This window comes from Lissotriton helveticus, chromosome 1_1 (genome assembly GCF_964261635.1).
Source record: "Lissotriton helveticus chromosome 1_1, aLisHel1.1, whole genome shotgun sequence".
NCBI classification, from domain to species: Eukaryota; Metazoa; Chordata; class Amphibia; order Caudata; family Salamandridae; genus Lissotriton; species Lissotriton helveticus.
Window position 1 is genome coordinate 1,342,876,307 of NC_136057.1, and position 13,105 is coordinate 1,342,889,411.

At 46.7% G+C, this 13,105-nt stretch overlaps 1 protein-coding gene across 1 annotated transcript in view; it reads left to right on the forward strand.

Annotated features, from left to right (window-relative positions):
* Positions 1-366: 366 nt before the first annotated feature.
* LOC144823916 (coagulation factor XI-like) overlaps positions 367-13,105 on the forward strand; it is a 232,273-nt gene continuing 219,534 nt past the window's right edge. Inside the window, exon 1 of the mRNA XM_078682830.1 lies at positions 367-509. The gene's annotated coding sequence lies outside the window, so the exon portion shown is untranslated. The remainder of the gene's footprint in view (positions 510-13,105) is intronic.

Here is a 13,105-nt window from a genome sequence, read left to right on the forward strand (position 1 = left end):
CTCAAGTTGGATGCTTCTCCTTTTCCCACGTTTCACAATTACAATTGCCCTTTGTAGGCTGCCCCAGCAGTTTTATCTCCGATCCGTTATGTGTCCAACTTAAATTATATTCGATTTAGCCCCGCCCGTTACTTATCTTCCTCCCCAGGCTGTAAGTGGGCCGGGTCTTGCCGGTGCCCAGCACCGGCAGTTTTAAGAAGTAGGTGCTGAGATGTGCGCCCCTGTCGGGCTTTACATTTTTGCCCTCAGCATCGGGATGCAATTTGAGAGACCCGGACCCCAGTTTTTTCATCCCACTTAAAGCCCCGTTCCATCCTGATTTTACGCAATCACCTGCTCCCATCACTACCCCCTCTGTCTCTGATGTCATTCACCTCCTGTCAGTCACTCCTCCACCTTAGCTGGCCCCGCCCCTCTCCCGCACCTTAAATAACGCGCTCTTGGTCCACGAGAGCGACTCCCGCAATCACCCGAACAGAGACAGCAGCTGCCGGCAGAGGCTGCACAAGGTGAGACGAAAACAACTATTTTCAGAGTATTGTGTGATATTGTACATTTAAGTGAACGTTTCATTGTAACTTGTGGTCATTGGTGAAGTTATGGTTGGGTTGGGAAGGCGTTGGGTTGGGAAGGCGGGCGATGCCCAAGGGTCACCTGCGGTCCGTGTCTTTTTAGGACATCGGTCAACCGGCCAAAGAGCCTTACTGCTTTCCTTGGCACCCGCCAGGCCACTGTAAACTGCAAGCAGGGCCGGCCTTTGCCAAGACAGCGACATGGGCGGAAAGAAATGTAGCGCCTTTGCTAATGGTGGTGAGTTAAACCAGGCACTGGGGGGTCCCGTTTGTGTTCACGAGTCAGACCCTGGCTGAGCAGGGACCGGGCCCTCAGTGCAAACATCCTCATGGAGAGCTGAACCCCGCACACAGATGATGGATTTGTTGATGTCGGTCAGAGGATGAAGGGAGGGCAAGGAAGGGCTAAAGGCGTGTGAAAAGCATCGCCCGCCGTGTGGTAATTTGGCTCCGCTCGCCCGTGCCTAAGGCCGCCCCGACAATACCCCCCCCCCCTATTGTCCGCTGCTCCGTGGTCGGGTCCACACCCCCGCTTCACCCCTTCCTTTGGAGGATAGGCTGCACCTGTCCGTGAGAGCCTGCGGTGAATGATTACAGCGGATGAGGTAGGGTTTTTTTCCTTGACACTTTCCCCTCCCACGCATCTCCGACTAAGGCTGTAAATAAACAAGCATTTACAATGCAATGGTCTCGGCATTAATAAGGTAGAGCTATTGGCATCGCTCATGCCTTTTTTTTTTTTAAATCATAAATAAATGGTATTGTCATTTACAATGGCACTAGGTGAGCATTAGAGAATAGTAGAGAGTATTTGCGGACAGACACAGGCAGAGCCACGCACGCACAGACAGAGCCACGCACACACAGACAGAGCCACACACAGACACACACAGAGCCACGCACAGACAGAGCCACGCACACACAGCCACGCACACACACACAGAGAGCCACCCCCACCCCCACAGAGAGGCATGCACACACACCCACAGACAGAGCCACGCACACTCACCCACAGACAGAGCCACGCACACACACCCACACACACACACACACACAGACAGAGCCACGCACACAGAGGCACAGAAAAACTGGGATGACAAGCCGGGAACAGTGAGATCCTGGGCAAATCATCATCCCGTAGCCTAGTCAGTAACAGCAAGCCATAATCTTATAGCCACGCCCCCCCCAAATAATTGGCAGCGCTTAGAAAGCATACTAGAAGCATATAAGGGACACTTACAGGTAATTATTGCAAAAAACAGGGAGAGGAGGGTCAAAGGGAAAAGAGTTTAAAGACCTACTACCAGTTGACTTCCGCAGCTAAATACTATGAAAAACAAAACAAAACTAGTAAGGTCTGGCGGCCAAATAAATTAGCCAAACTGGCATGAAATACACTATGTTAGTGTGTGCTATAATTGCCATTAAACAGGGTAACAGAGTGTGAACCACATATGTGAGAAGCAAATGTAATCACGGACTGGTCAACAAAATCCAGAGCAACTTGTTATGGATAACCATCAAACAAACCAAGTGATCAGTCATATCATTTGATCGTCCACACTGTGACCAGGCCGGTCTTTAGGTCATCTAGACCCCATGCCACACAGTAAGATGTTAGTACTGGATCAGGTCCACAGTGTGTTGTGAGCCACCAGTTGTTGGCCAGGTAGTGATGGTTGAAAGTGGTGAAAAACAGTGCAACATAAAACAAACGTGGTGAATCTAAAATAGGGTGATATGTCAAAGACTACTCTTTATTGAAAACAAGGCACATCCCCTAACTAAAACAACAGGAACAGTGCAAAAGACAGTATGGAAAGAATGACTGTCGCTAATAGGGCCGACATGTTTCTGCCTAGTGGGCTAAACGTCCCTTGGCTTTCATCAGGGCCACTGCTCTAACGTGTTGCTACTGTATCAAATCTGTGAAAAATAAAACAAACATTTCACTCTAAATTAATCAGTGAAAATGAAACTCAAAAAGCAAGTGAAAGTAGGAACGATACAACCTGTACCTACATATATGTACACATCCTCCTGGTCACCAGGATACTCAACGTGATCTAAGGGGAGATACATAACAGTTACTCAAGTAGATACTGAGTGTTCACTGCTTCACAAACACATATGCTCACACCATCTCATTCGTAAGTTATAAAATAATTTAGATTGATTGCTCACCCAAAGTGACAGGGGACTGAACCTCATCTCACCTGGACCGTGCTCAGGTATACGAGGCCCCGCTCTGTGAAACAAATGGTATGTAAACAGGCGAATGCATCCCAGCTCTATTCTATCTATAGAGTCCAACGATGCCTATCTATCCTGCTCAAAATATCCATTGTTCCACAACTTCAATCAATAGCGCACCTGACCCACTGACGCTGGCCGCTACAATTTATACAGGCATTAAAAAACACCCATATAGTACTCCTTGAGCATACAAAATCGTGATATCAGTGTTTATCACACTTGAACAATATCAAACTTAGCTGACAAACTCGATCTTTTTAGGGTAAATCAAGCCTGATCTAGCCTAGAAACAAGTTGGAAAGTCAATTAAAAAGTAGAAAGGAAACATGCATCGCTATGAAGTAGGCGCCGTGCGTTCTATCTCACCTGTCCGTCGGTGCCCCAAACTTTTCCTGAGGCTTGGGGGAGGCGTGGTGTGGTGAAAAACGAGCGTCTATGTGCAAAAGCACCAAAGGGGACTACTTTGCAATCGAGTCCCCTTTTGCCCAAAAGGATAAGAGACGGATGTAAGACGTTACAAAGCATACTTTTACAACGCCTACCTTTACATCGCAAGTTTTACAACGCATACTATTACAACTCATAATGCTTTTGGGCACTGGATAGTGAATAGTTTAATTTACTATTCCAACTCCAGTCCCCGTGGATAGTAGGGAAGGTGTTGGATAGTACATTAAACCTATTCCCTATCCTAGAGCGCCCCCCAGCGCTATGCGTTGTAATGGTTTGCGTTGTAAAAGTTGCGTTGTAATGGTAGTTCGTTGTAAAAGTTTCGTTGTAAAGGCTGTATACCTAATAGACCGCTCGCTGTTTGTTAATATAAACGATCTCCTCAGTCTAGGAAATGTCCATTATGTGTGTCACTAGGTTTTCATGCAGGAATACCCATGGAGAAGGGCAGCACCGTGAACAGTTTGGAAAACAAGATCCGGGCGTATGAATCAATCCGCGGAACTACAGCATGACATCTCCTCAGCCATGCTTGTAGTTCCAACGGCGTCTTAGTGTTGAAAGATACTGTCAGCACGAGGACAGTGAAGATACTCCAAATAACTAGCCTAAACGGAGGACCGACCATTGATCACTGATCATTAAGGCAATAATTAGTGGTGTGGTGATAATATTTATTTTAGGCACATAAATGCCGAACCAAACGAACTACACTATACAGTTCCATCAGACCCTAGTTAAATTGAGGGCATTAACTATCGTAAGCCGCTATCAATTATGCATTATCATAGGTAACTCTCATTAGTCTAGACTAGAGATATAGGACTACAAGGTAGCAAGATGGCAGCCATTTTGGTAGTTTATCAACTGAGTCAAAATCGCAGAGTCTCACCCCGGGGCAACTTTGCCCTAAATAATCATGGAGTCCAAATATAAGTGTTGAATCTGTAATTATAAGTGTGAAGAGATGGCTAATTACAGAAGGCTCTCATGCTTTCACAAAGAAGTGAAACTAGTGCTCAGTGTATGAAAAACGATTCAGAAGTAAATCGATGGTTTATTACAAAAAATATACTATAAGTAATCCTGTAATTACAACTAGTAAACGATGGAATCTCGGGCTCTGGATGTACAAAATAGAGGGAGACAACAACAATTGCAGGGTGATGAAAGTTATGGAACAGTGACCCTTACAATCGACTCCCAGCATAGAACATAAACAAAACTTTCCAAAGAAGTGACTACAAGGCATTCCAAGGTATCTGGTCATTAAGCCCTGATATGTCAGAGGAAAGTTTAAAAATCCATTTTTGTTCCCTCAAAAAGAGTTATCTGGAGACATTGCTCACATGGGATGGTATAAAAGGCTTTTCTAACACTGTCCAGTGAAAATCTGATTCACCATGATGATTCTCAAGAAAATGTCTGGTAAGGTGTGTTATGGCTTTTCTACAGCAAATAGAACTCTTGTGTTCCAGCATATGTATCCACACCTTGCGGGTGGTCATTCCTACGTATTGATAGGAACACGGACAGGTCAGCAGGTATATGAGGTTCTCACTATTGCAGTTACTGAAGTGAGTTTGTGACCATGGTTTATCCGTGCCTATATTGATCACTGTAGAGTGGCTAGTTTGCGGGCATACAGAGCAGTTACCACATGGGTGGTGCCCGACTACAGGTGGTAAGTCCCACAGGGTACCAAGCAGTCTCTTCGGTGTTTCTTTAGGGTGCGTATGTACAAGGCGGTCCCAAATACTATTTGATCTCTTAAAGGCAAACAGAGGTAATGCAATTTTCTCGTTGCCATGATTCAGGATGCGCTAATGTTTCCTAATGATTTTCTGTAGTGTGTTACTCCTAGTGTTGAAAGTACTAACCAGAGCTAATCTGTCAGTGGGAGTTTTAGGTGTCGGTGGTTCTAAGAGTACCTCACGGTTGATATTAAATGCACGCTTAAGAGAACGTGTGATCAAAGGTCGCGGATATTGTCGATCCAATAGTTGAGAAGACAGGTTATTCGCATGAATCTTAAAATCATCTGCCCTGGAGCAATTTCTCCGAACCCAGAGGAACTGACCGTATGGTAAGTTATCCCGTAGGGATTTGGGGTGATGACTCCCATAAAGCAGTAATGAATTTCTTGCCATTGGCTTTTTGTACAGTTCACTCTGCAAGCCAGTGGATGTCACAAAAATGGAGATGTCCAGGAACGCCAACCTCTCCTTGTGGGCTTCAGAAGTGAATTTTAAGAATTGGTTCCTGCTGTTGAGCCATAGATGGAAATCACTCACTGATTCAAGACTACCTTGCCACACTACCAACACGTCATCGATATAACGTTTCCACCATTTGATCTATGATCGGAAGGGGTTGGTAGGTGTTAGTACGTGCTGTTTTTCAAATTGGTGAACGTACAAATTCGCTAGGCTTGGCGCGAAAACGTTGCCCATGCTCGTTCCAGAGGTCTGTAAGTATATTTGATCCTCGAAACGGATTTTTTTTTCTTTCATGGCCTTGTCGCTAGAGCCATAATGAAGGCTATTGGAGTGATGGTTTCCCCAATGTTGTCCCCCAGGATAGATGTCACAACCTCTAAGGTTTCATCCTGGGGGATCGAAGTATATAGTGACTCAACGTCAAGAGACCAGTAGGTCTCTCTCGGGGTCGAAATCGATCTCTCGAAGTACCCTCAATACGTCTTTGGTATCTTGGAGATAGGTGGGCATTTTCTGCACAATTGGCCTTAGGAAAAAATCTACAAACGTAGATAGGGGTTCTAAAACTGAACCCAACCCAGAGATAATAGGTCTCCCTGGGGGGGGGGGGGGCTCTGTGGTTTGTGTACCTAAAAGTATGGCATGACAGGAAAATCAGTTTTGAGGAAAGACCCCTCATTAGGAGTGATCCATCCCTCAGCTAGGGCTTCTTCCACCAAGATCTTAATGCGTCTCATAAGATCATCGGTGGGGTCTTCCTGTAGGGGCAGATATGCGCGCCTGTCTTCTAGTTGTCTAAGACATTCCACACGGTAGTCAGAGGTGTTCCAAAGAACGATTGAACGGCCTTTGTCAGCAGGCTTGATAGTTATTAGCTGGTCGTCCGACAAGCTTTTTAAAGCCTTTTGTTCTTATGTTGACAAGTTTTGAAAGGATTTATCCGGTGTCTTCCATAATCTTGAGATTTCTTTGTTCACAGCTTGTTCGAACGCTAAAATCTGTGGAGGTACAGTATGTGTTGGTGGTACAAACTTAGATTTCAATTTAAGTCCTGTGTTCACCTCATGAACCAATTCTTGATCATTTGATTTGTTCTTGAAGAAAAAATGCAATTTCAATTTCCTATAAAATTGGTTCAATTCGCATTGAAGCGTGAAAGGGTCTCCTCTATTGGTCAACACAAAACCCAGCCCATTGTTTAATACTGAATCCTCAAGTGGGGTTAAGATCTTGGTGGAGAGATTCACTATGAGGCTGGATTTGACGATGTCCCTGCTTTCTGCTGGGTTTTGGCTGTCTGACTCCGGGTCCCTGCATGGGGGCCGGTTTGGTCTGCCCACTGGACCCCTGGTTGCTGTTGTGAAGTCCGACGCCTGCCCCTGTTCCTGCGTGCGCCAAACCCTAAAAAAGGTTGTGTATTAAAGGTGTTTGGAAACCCTTGGAAATTGCCCGGTGGTGGTGGATAACACTGGGGTTGTTGTAATGGATAACCCCAAGGGGTGGGTGGCCACCATTGTTGAAAATTACTCGGTGGCTGATTCCCATATGAGAAACCTCTCTTCCCTCGACCGCGGCCCCTCTGTTGGAATTGTGGTGCATAGGTGTTATCTGAGTCGCTACTGTCTGTGCTGGAGCCAGAGTAGTTTGACCCGAACCGTTTGCCATTATTCCTAAATGTGGGTGGAGTATAATTCTCACTCGTGTAAGGATATACTCTGTCATGTTTAAACTTGGACAAATCCTTTTGTTTGGCTTGATGATGTCAGCTTGGCTTTTGAGATGTATTGTGACATCCTCTACCAGGAAACCCCTTTCATGCTTTCTTTACGTCACGGAGCGATGCCTTTGTTGTAATGTGCATCTGCGCACAGCTAAAACATGCTAATCCCATTATTACCCATGGTACAAATAATATTTTTCCTTTTTAGGTCTTGCGCCTAGCGTTGTAGTGCGCAGCGAGAGACCACATGTAGGGAGTTTGAAAACGGACCTAGGAATTGCACAGGCTCGTGTGTGCTTTTCCTTTGGGCCACAATTATCGTGCCCAGACACAGGCACGATAATTGAAACCACATGGCTCGCCGTGGCGCACGCGCACCGTTTGTTTTTTCTTTGTTACATTTTCTATCCTGTCGTTGTCCTTCAACTCTGGCCAGGTGTGCAGTGAGTGGAAATAGAACAAACAGTATTAGTATTTTCAACTGAATATTGTAAATAGAACACGTTCGTATCCCCAGGCTACCACAATAAACAAACATTTTTTTCGATTCAGGTAAAAATGTTCTTGTGCCAATAGAGAAAATATGTTCTCCAGTGCTGCCAAATGGAGCTTCAGAGCTGCCTTCTAAAGCTGAAACCTAGACACATTTTGTGTTTTTCACTCCCAAAAAACATGCCTGGTGGAGCCAGCGTTTGAAAACACGACGGACAATTAGGAACCGGACCTGTTGTATCTGGATAGGAGGTGAGGGAGAGACCTGTGAAAGGCAGGGGTTTTCTAACGTGTTTTTTTTTTTTTTTTTTTTTGGTCCTACAATGCGCCACTCATAATTCAAAGACCCTATCGTCCCAGCTACCGCTGCCATCCATTATTAATGATTTTCATTTCAGCGTGTCATTTTGCTTTTCTGTTACAATGGAGATCAGAGCGGCCAGGTTCACCACCAGCGCGCGCCAGGTTTTTTTCTTACCTGGATCTGAAAGTAATAGGCTCGGGTGTAATTTGCTGCAGCCTCAGATCCCACTCTTGACATGTGTCGCTCAGATGGTGAGCTGTCACTGAGCACCGGATGGATGTTTCTGTCCGTCAGCCCTTACAGCTCTGTAACCTCTCACCTGCCAGTCTCCAGCTTGTCCCTGCAGCCATCTCTGTCTCTCATGATCTCTTTCCCCCCTGTCCATCACCCTGCATGTATCTCTCAACAATCGCCACCCCCCGCACGTTGCTTCTCTTCACAGCTCATGCACGTTATGTAGTCAGATGTGAATTTGAGCAGTTAGGGGGTGTGCTATGGCATCATCAGACTTCTGGCCAAGCCAGAGAGGGAGGCAGAAAAGGGTGAAGGAAAGAGGGAGAGAAAAACAATGGTGACCAATAAATCTAGCCGGAATAAAAAAAGAACCTGCAAAAGCAACAGTGCTGGAGCAGTTTTCAGACTGGGTGTCCTGAACAATAACCTCACAAAACACACAAACCTGAGGTAGCACAGTGGCTCAGGGGCGAGTAATGTGCTGCACAGAAGGTGTTACGCACCACACAGGTGTAGAACATATTACATGCTAATGGGGAGTAATGTAATAAACAGTGGTGAAGCTCCTCAAGCAAACTCCTTCTCCAAGGCCCCCTGATGACAGGTGCCCCCGAGTACCACATTGGGTTGTATATCCCAGGTGCGGTATTTATAACTAGTTTGCTCACAGGGACTGGTGCACATTTCCGTGGAAACATCCATGCTTTGCACTGATGGAGAACTATTGCTGCTGAGAGCTATGCAAGAACAAAGAGGTGGAGCATTTTAACTGTCCCTCTTAAGGACCAGCAAACACAATGTATTAGTGGCCAATGTATTTGACATTGCATTGCAGGTTGCATAATTCAGCACCAATGTATACAAAAGATTGTGCAGAATTATGCAGATCTAAATGGAAATCAGCATACCACTCCTACACATGAGGATGCATAGGAGTAAAACAAGCAAGATGTAAATTGGATATGTTTTGTAAAGTGGGCATATTGTTCTAGGTTCCATTTTCCTCACGCAACTGATTACTCCCATGATGTTTGAACTCGGATTCTGAATTGCCTGCCTGCCTGCCTTGCGCATGAAGGACTGGACCCAAATCTCGTCACACTTTCTGTAAAAGTCTTCGTTACCCCAGAGCTTTCTGGGATTAGTATGTCCGCTCACCATCTGGGTCACCGTCTCCTCCATTATTTCAACCCAGTGATATGGTTGTGTCTGCCTCCATTTCTCGCCTCCAGACTATTCTGCTTGAAGCTCCAGCTTCATTCTTTGACACATTTTTAATGCTGACCATTGACCAAGGGTGTAAAAGGCCAGAGCCAAATCGGTTCCAAATTTTGAGAATCACCACTGACTGTAGATTAAGTCTACATTTTTAGGTCTCGCTCTCGAGACCTATTGTCGCCAAATTGCCTCTCAAGGGAGACAGAGCGGTGCACGAGCTTACCAGGGTCTGTGGACGCGCTTACGCAGGCCGGCCGAAGGCACGCACACACGCGCAGACACACACACACACTCACACACGCGCAGACACACACACACACACACGTGTCAAGCCCCCCAAGCCCCACTTACCGCCTCAACCGCCACTCCTAACTTCTGCTGCCACCGGTCCTCTGGGCATCCACTCCGTGGGCGCAGGCTTCTCGCAAAGATGGAAGTCCCGCCCCACGACAGCCGTGAGCGTACACATCCCGAAACCGGAAGTTCGGGAGCGTACACGCTCGCAGATTGTTATGTAATTGCAAGTGTATAGCGCTTACTAGTATACCTGAATGGTTTCTAGCAGGGCCCCACGAGCTCTCAAACGCAAATAAACAATGTTAAAATCTAGGGTTTACTTTGTTGGTCAAATAAAAAGTGCTACGAACAATATATACACATTTTATTGGACTAGCAGCACGCCGACACACTGCAGTGAACTCACAGGAGTAGATAAGGTTGTACCCGGGCAGTAAGTCCAAACACAAGTTTGGTAAAGATGCTGGTGTCGGACCTCCTGCTGAGACAAACAGACCGTGCACACTGTAGGTAAAAAGAGAAGTTTTCTGCACAACGTCCGGGTCCGCCTGGCCAGCCAGGCACGGTGCCTTGAACGAGCAAACAAATGGATCCCACTCCAAATCAGCACGTCTATTCTCACTGGCGCTCACAAAGCGCCAGGACGCTGCAGCCCGGCGCCTAGGCGCTGCCCTCTGCTCTTGGCGCTGCAGACACGGGCTCGCTGCTCGGGGGAGGCGGCGGGCAGCAGGCTGCCGAGGTCCAGGCTGTGTGTGGTGTGAGCAGGGGTCAGGGTCCGCCCGGCCGTCCGCAGCCAAACTGACCACAACAGGTGCCAGGCGCGTAACCAAAGCCGGCGAGAACGGGGCTTCAAGGAGCTGCGAGCATGGCTCCTGCAGCTAAAAGTAACCCTAATACGCGGAAGTGTGGGAGGTGATGGATGTGCATTGAGAGGGCTCATGGCATGCATCTTTACAAACCTACTTTCTGAGCTTCCGCTTCTGATTTTTTACATTATCATAAAACTCGGAGAACATGATTAAATATGTGTGTAGTCTGTAGGGGGTGTGAATAGTAATTGTCACGAGTACCGCTTTCACTCCACTGCCATTGATGGTTCAACGCTGAGTCAGCACCCGTGGGATTGGACTTGGAGATCAGAGAGCACTTGAACCCACCGAGCTACCGCCTCAGTTCTCTTCTCATTCAGGCCTGGCAGTCACAACTCTGCACAAGCTCCCCTTTCCACACCTGTCAGTGGAATTCATGTCTTTGTCAGATGGTATTTTTCAATCTCTGGTTATGACCATCCACTATCCCAATGGTTCATTCAACACCCCCGCCATATAAATGATACCCAGCCCTGGCCTCCAATGTTACCTATAAGCAAACACATATCATCAATAGGAAACCATGTGAGCTAACAGACCCACGCCAGAGCACCGAAGATCCCCCCACACAGACACAGAAATATCCTCACGTCAGCGGCGGCCTGCCACCAGAAGACACTCTAACTGTGTTGCCCCTAGGTCTGAAGAAGGTTTATACGCAGCAAAAAACTTTAATTGGGTGAATTTTCAGCTGCAAATAAAGGAAAGGTTACAATAACTAAACCTCCATGGTTTCACAATGAGAAAGTAAACTCCTTAAATCTACTCGCGGTAGGAATGAAGGAATGTGATACATTTATTTACTCACTGATAAATAAAAGTACTCACATTTTCCATTAGGAGGGAGGGACATGGTCCCTCTTCTAAACCTGATCTGGACCCCTAGCTCAACACACCAATGTGTAGGCATGCACAAGCAGTCAAAAGGCAGTACATGTTGTATAATACATATATTGTGAAGCTCCCGAGGGCTTGCGGGGGGGGCGAGGGGGGGTGGAGGAGTGGCGACCCACATTTGTAAGCAGTGGATACCATCCTGTTCATGGTGGGACGGGTAGAAGTGCTCAAGCAGTCAGTGAGCCAGATCCAAGGCGGTCTAAGAAGAGGGCAGAAAGTAAAAAACCATGATGGGGATGGATGTACCAAAGCACCTACGAATGAGCAAGCCGCCCCCGCCAAGCATTCAGAGACATGTATGCAGACTGCGGGGTCGCCACAGACTCTACATAAGCTCCCATGTCACAGTGGTGCCTGCCTGGACTATTGCATACTGCCCATCAGGCTGAAAATACTTATTCTTACACAAGTGACAAATTCTTGAAAATAAACTGGCACACCTTTGCACCTCTGCTCTTCACTTCTCCAATGCTGAACCACTACGTGTTCAACTACATGGGCTTCTCCTCCATGTATAAATCATGTTTAAAGATGTGACTGTAGTCCATAAAGTTTTACTTCCCACACTTTCTTTCCATCCATAATGTATGAACTTCTAATCACCTTCTTTGGAAGGTACCACAGTTTCAGAAAGCTTCAACTAGTGGTCGAGCTTTTTAAGGGTTAGCACCTACTCTCTGGAATTCACTCTTGTTAAGTGCCAGCTCCTGACACTTACAGAATCTGAGAACAAAACCAAGTGACAGTTCCCTCCTGCTCTGTGGCTGTAACATGAATCCAGAAGTCCCAGCGCACAGAGAGGGGGAGACGCACAGACACACCCACTCCACACAGAGAGAGAAATGAAACTTAACAACTTCCTGCATTTCTGAATCATGGCGGCAACAGCTGAGCTCGGGAATCTCAAGGAAGAGTTCACTTGTTCTATCTGTTTAGAATATTTTACTGATCCGGTGATGATCGACTGTGGACACAACTTCTTCCGCTCCTGCATCACCCAGAGCTGGGAGGGAAGAGATGGAAACTTCCCCTGTCCACAGTGTAGGGAGATATCTTCTGGGAAAAACCTCCGACCCAACAGGCAACTGGGGAACGTGGTGGAAATAGCAAAAAAGCTTCACCTGCAACATGTGAAGCCCCCAGAGGAGAATCTGTGTGAGAAACATGATGAGAAACTGAGGCTGTTCTGTGCAGAGGATCAACGACTGATATGTTTGGTCTGCTGGGAGTCCAAGGAGCATAAAACTCACTCAGCAAGTCCTCTAGAGAAGGCTGCAGAAGAGAACAAGGTATGTCTATTGGCATTCAGGGATCACAATGTCACTCTATGATCCCCACTGAGGAACCTGGTTATAAGGTGTGTGTGTGCTCTGGGACTACAACTGAAGATCACAGGGTATGTCTGTGGACATTCAGGGATCACAAAGTCACTCTGTGAGCCCCATCAAGGAGGCAGCCAAAGAGCACGAGCTATTTGTGCAAGTATTTAGAGGTCACAAGTCACTCTGTGGACCTCATAGAGTCGGCTGCAGAGGAGCACATGGTGTGTGTGCTCAGGATTCACTAGTGAATACACT